At 36.9% G+C, this 6,281-nt stretch overlaps 1 long non-coding RNA gene across 1 annotated transcript; it reads left to right on the top strand.

Moving 5' to 3' along the window:
• Positions 1-2,506: 2,506 nt before the first annotated feature.
• Positions 2,507-3,431, top strand: LOC148184692 (uncharacterized). Its single transcript, XR_015772108.1, has 3 exons — positions 2,507-2,611; positions 2,739-2,879; positions 3,240-3,431. It is a non-coding gene; the product is annotated as an uncharacterized LOC148184692 (long non-coding RNA).
• The last annotated feature ends 2,850 nt before the right edge of the window (positions 3,432-6,281 follow it).

Raw genomic sequence — 6,281 nt, forward strand, 5'->3', positions numbered from 1 at the left:
GATATAAAATAAGATAATTTTGGATAGTGTTCACAAAAAAGAACTGAACATCTCTCCCCTAATTCTATTAAATATTTTCCTCAGCCTATTTGATTTTCAGAATTCTTTTTTTCTTTTAGCACTGGAAAACTGGCAAGGTCCTGTCTATTTTTGATAGAGCTGATTTCTTTAGTCTTCTCTTTGAGTGGATCTTTCTGAACATAATTTAGTAGATTATGATTTTAAATCTCAAAGGCAAGCATAGGGAACTTCTGCATAAATAAAATTGAACTAAGAATTTTCTGGTTTTCATGTGAAGGCATCTGAAAGTCTCTGAAGCCTTTACAAGAGCTATATTTAATTCAGGCACTGAGTGCTTATTTGAATGTTTAAAAAGAGGGTATAAATAAGTTTAAGTAGTTTAGTGGTGTACATTTTTCTTAGAAAATATCTTTTAAAAAGTGTTTTATTGACTTCAGTAAGTGTGAAATGATTGAAGCTATAATGAACAGTTTATGCTTGAGTGTACAAGGACCCTAGGTATTTATAAATGACAGGTCTACAGAATACCTATGAATGAAAATGACCCCAGGTAACTGAACACTGCTTTTGCAGCAGGTATATACACAGCCAAATAATGAAATGAAACTCACAGAGGACTCTCAAGATATTTGACATGAAGTAATTTATGATTACTGCTGGAGTAAAGAAAGTGACATTCAGATTTTCCTTTCCTGTTACAGTCTAGAACAAAACTTGTATCTAAAGCAAGGCAATAGAACACTATCTTTAATGTACAACATATAATATGTACATGGTGTGTAAAATTAGGTATGTACAGAAATAAGAGTATTAGGCTGTCTACTAGGTTCAAAAGTTTATCTGACACAGAACATGGTACCATATAACACAAACCTTTATTTCTACTGTAAATATTCAGACACACTGATAAGTAGTCATGACTCATTCATGTGACCTGACATCAGATGGATTGTTTTTCAGAGGTTGTATTATATATGTGTGCTCAAACTGTCAGCCTGCTAGGCAGAATCACTACTATGAGAATGATTACATTTTCTTTTTAATAACTCAGCACTGTAACATTGTCCAAAGGCAGAAAAAATTCTCTTCTCTCCCCAAAAATGGCTCTGAACAGAATATAGACACTAAAAAGCTTTCCCTTTAGGCTTCACCTATCTAGATTTCTCTACTCTTTTCCCATTATGAGAATTCTTTCATGCTTTCTCTTTTATAGACTGAACATAGTGCTGATTGTCACTATCACTGAACTCCTTGCTGTGACTGCAGCAGCAGAGATCTCAGGCAGTGATCTCAGCTAAATGAAAGCTAATGCCTAGATTCAGGCTAGACAACGCAGGTCAGTATGCTGGCAGAAGACCTGCAAGTTGAAAGTCTTTGAGCCCACAGAGAACTGCAGGGAATTCCCTGAGAATCAAATAGTTGTATACAGCTGGATCAAGGACACAGCCATAATGAGACAATTCAACCACAGAGTGTTCTACACTTAAACACTTCTTCCTTTTTCTTTTTTTTTTTTTCTCTTTTTTCCTCAAATGAATTATTTTTCTTTTTCTGTTTTAAATTCCCTAATTGCAAGCTCTTCAATACCCCAAGTGCAGGGGCTGCCAAAACCTTAGATTTTTTTTCTAAATGTGATACAAGTGCATGATGCAGAATGTGCCATGCATAGAAACATATGGCCTTTCTAATATGAAAGCTGTTGCTGCTCCTTTCAGCATCTTGCAGGGACTTCTGTTTGCTTACTACTCCACAGCCCAGCTGTTCACAGACTGGTCAGTGGCAAATGATTCTGGGGTCTTTCTAATCTCTTTCAGGGACCTCAAAGTATTCAGTCACCAGATCACTTCTGTGCTGGCCTCATCACCCAGGCTTCTTTGTTTAGCCAGTACGACAAGTAGAAAAGGAAGCAAAATCAGGTAAAAACAATCCAAACCCCTTCCTGCTGACCAGGCAGCCACCCATTACAGAGTAGGCACGGAGGAGTTCAAGTCATCTAGTGCTCTCCATATATTAGACAGGGTTATTTTTATTGTGCTTATTTATTATTAACACTCCACCTGGCATTTATAGGACATTTATGCTCTCTAAGTGGTTGCACTTGCTAATCAGCTATTACAGCTGCCAGGATGCAGCAAGAGCAGGCAGCTTCTGCCAGGGTAGGTGATGGGGTGGCAGGCAGTGGTAGCGGTGCAGGGGACACAAGGGATGGACACAGGGAAGGAGATCTGCAGTGATCATTTAGTTCAGCCAAGAGTCCAGTACATCAGGTAGATCCTATAGTAATGGGGCAAGTCTGACATCAGGCTAAAAAGCCATCTGCAAGCTGGGCTCTGGGTCAGTCAGGGAGGCACAAGATTGGGATACCAGAGAGATATCAAGGCTGAGAGCCCAAGGTTGAAAGCCCTTTCCAGGTGCAGTGGGTTAAGTTGCTGCTGGGATTTCTCACAGCCAGAGAGAAGCATCATCAAAGTTTTCCCTGAGTCCAAGCAGCTGAACCATGGGGGCTGTAGGGAAGGCACTCAGGGCCCTGAAAACATCCAATGCTTTCAAGAACTGGATATAAGAGAGCATTAAAGCAGATCAGATATAAGTAGGTCAACTATGCTTGGCTCTTTTTTCCTAGTTGTACATGTGCCTTGTATTTGGCAGGCCACTGAGCCGCAGCCTCCCTCTTTCCTTTTTACTCCACTAACAGCTAAACCTAAACTTGTTTGCAGGCTCACAGTAGCATTCTTTACACATACTGCTGTCATTGCTGATAAGTCACTTAAGAGACACATCCACCTGTAAAAGTGTTGTTTTCTTCCTTCCATGACAAAATGTAAGTCAGCATTTCCTCAGAAAACAGGAATAGACAGGTAAGTGAAATAATATAATTTTACAAATTATAATTAATGGTAGTACTTATTCTTCATTTTGAAGTTATTTGGTAAATGTGTTTAAGTCTTTCTGAAGAGCTCTTTAACTTTTTTTCTTTTTTATATTTGGAAGGAAATAAATAACTGATTTATACTGGATTTCTGTAAAGAGTTCTCCATAGTCTGTGGGGTCTTTACCTCCATGGGGTCACCTGTAGCTTATTACAATGCAAGGAAGCAGAAAGGGCAATGCCTGATGATATGAGCTCATGATAAAAGAGGCGTGCAAAACGGGGGACTGAAAATTTGCATGTTTCCTCTTCAGCTTCTGATTACATCCCAAATTTAATTTCTTATCAGGGCTGGACACAAACCCCATGACGAAAGAAGGAAAAAAAAATGAGTCTAGACAGGATAAATTTCTACATCCACACATTTGAGCAAAGCATCATGGAGTAACATTTCACAGCTATCTGAAGAAACTGATATATATTTTGTTTTTACTTTCCCTTAGCTACCAGAATTATGATTTGCATTGCTTTCCTTTGTTTAAACCTTGCTTTCTTCTTCATTCAGATTGCATTGTGAAATTTAAATGAAAAAAATACTATCAAAGGTACTTAATGTTATTTATAACTCAAGTAAAAGTCATAAACTCTGGACTTTGGTTTGGGATTTATTTTTTTTTACCCTGTTACGTTTGGATATTTAAAAAAGTGGAATCTTTGTATAAATATTGACATAAAGTAGGTGGGGGGGATGCACAGATAAATATAGTTTCATAACTGGATTCAAAGTTTACAACATAGCCAAATAAATGAGGAAGAATATCACAGAGGAAAATCTGAGCAAAATAAATTATTCTATAAGAAGATAGAATCATATTAAATAATAAATAATATTAAAAAGATAATATCAATTAATCAATAAATGGAAAATGGAAGCATCTCTTTAGATAGGAACAGGACTGGAGAACAGAGGAGAAATTTCAAGTGTGTGGATTATAAAAGACATGGAGGCCTAGGACTATACAAAAGTTTGTGTACTGATGGAAGTCAACATAAGACAGAAAAACCAAGAATGATTTTTGAGGGTAGCTCATTCAAGATGATCTTCTAAAAAAAATGTTGGGGAGAGGCTGAGAAAAGAGAGAGTGAATCTGAAGATTAAATCTCTCTTTATATCTGTGTGCAGCAAAGACAGAAATTTGAGCTCAGGGAAAAAAGTCATATCTTCATCAGTGTTGTGGACCTTCCTGAGGACTTAGCAATGATTGTTATTTACAGTCTTTGATTTGCCAAGGGTTCTCCCAATATGTAACTACCTTAAAATGGCCAATTTGAAAAACATGTAATGCTATTTTATAGGACCCAAGGCAGTGAGATAAAGTGAACTAAATTATTATGAATCAGAAATTCTACTGTTTTTGCACTCAACATCTTTATCTACCCTTAGCAATTACAGAACATTCCATTTTAAAAAGACTATGTTTCTCTACCATTATGCTAATTATCCTTTTTTCTTGGAGTACCTGGGATAACATACTTGGCTTAATTTTTGTTCTTTCTATAATCTTGTAAGCTAAAATTCTTAAGAATAAATAAATCTATAGCCATACATTAACCTGACCTTCTAAAAGAGCGAGATCTACTATGTAAAGGAGACCCTGGGCTAAAATAAGAGCATCTTCTGACTATGGAGAGCCTGAAATATTACAAACCCTATTAAAAATGAACTGCAATCTAATTGACATACTCTATTATTGAAGTGCAGTTATGTATCAGTGGATAAATGAAGCTTAAAAAATAATCAAGCAAACAGTAAGTGTGGGAAAAAAAATAAATCCATTTGCATTGCTTGGATGAGTAAATCTCTGATGATAATGGCTTTTGTTTAAGAAGGTCCAAGGTGTCAGGATGAGGAGAACCTGTTGCCCAGATATCTGTCAGAGTTTGAATCTCTAGAGATTGAAATTTTGAATTAAATATTTACTGTGTGTGGTCTTTTCTTTACTACTGCTGACACTGGATAACATGGTACATTAACAATTCCCATGGCAGCAGCAGGAACTTTTGGGCACAGGTATGAAATCCACTGCACTATACTGTCAGGTTCAAAACCTAAAAATGCCTCTCAATTGTGTTGCTTTTTAAGAAGGAATGGTTAGGTATAAAAAACTGGCTGAAAGGGAGTCACTGTTATCTTTTATGTCCCTGTGTATGCTACAAATGACATCTCCCAAGTGAAAAAAAAAAAAAAAAGGAAAGCTGTGGATGACTTTATTTGATATCACAAACACAAACTGTAGCCACCATCTAGAGCAAAGGGAAAAAAAGTTTGAATGAAGTTTAGCAGATACAAGAATAATCTGTCACGACACAGGCAACTGGATGTTTAGAGAAGTTGCTCATTTTCCCAAGAGCTAAAGTAAGTTGAGACAAAATAAAACCTTTTCTGTGTCTTTTATGAAGAAATTTCATGCACAGATACAACATTTACTAAAAGGGAAATAAACTGAGCTTGTAGCTAGCAGCTATAAGGATACTCAAGTGAAAACAATCCTTCTTTCCTGTAGCAGCCCTAAAAATTCCCTTTGACATTGATTGGACGTGGCACCTTGCACAGTAAACAATGCTACAATTACTTATCTTTTCTTGAAAAAGCAAACCAAATTCCCTATGGTATTTTTAAAGTAACCTTAGGCCCAGTCTGGTTACACCGTAATAACTATTCTGTGAGGCGGCGGACTTCACTTATCAATATTTGAAGGCTGCAGCAGAGGAAACAACCTGATCATGACAATGTAGACAATTTGGAAAGAATGGGTTTAAGAAAGGGAGATATTGATTCCTTCCCTGGCTTCCAGAAGCTTTCAAAAGAATGAAACAAAATAATTTTGCAACCAGTAGAAGATATATCTTCTATAAGATTTTGACATTTTTTGGACAAGCATTAAAGATTAACTTGACATTGCTGTATGGAACTTCAAAACAAAAGCATATAATTGGGGCTGCTTTACTTACCTTGCCTATTAAACTTGCCCATTTCAGTGCTTACTGAAAGTATCGTCTGGTGGTGTGGTGGAAAACTATTTTACACATGTCTAAGTTTTAGTCTGTGTTAAGAGCTTAAGTGATGCATCAGCTTCATCTGAACATAATTTTCTTTGAAGCCAAATCTTAAATCCCTGCTGATAGAATCTGAGAGAGAAGTTTAGTCCTTGAGACTATGCGTAGTGAGAAAGGCACAAAGGTGAAAAAGACATGGCAGAAAATCACAGCATCAAAGACAGAGGGTCTGTCACAAAGGATGAGGGTGAGTAGTTGAGAGAAGCAGTCAAGCATTGAGAATAATCAGTGAACAGCTGGATAGGCCAAGAGAGACCCTGTAAGTCAGGGAGCA

The sequence above is a fragment of the Pseudopodoces humilis genome, chromosome 3 (assembly GCF_049639895.1).
Source record: "Pseudopodoces humilis isolate 2021_Gansu_Grassland_sample_001 chromosome 3, ASM4963989v1, whole genome shotgun sequence".
Classification (NCBI taxonomy): Eukaryota; Metazoa; Chordata; class Aves; order Passeriformes; family Paridae; genus Pseudopodoces; species Pseudopodoces humilis.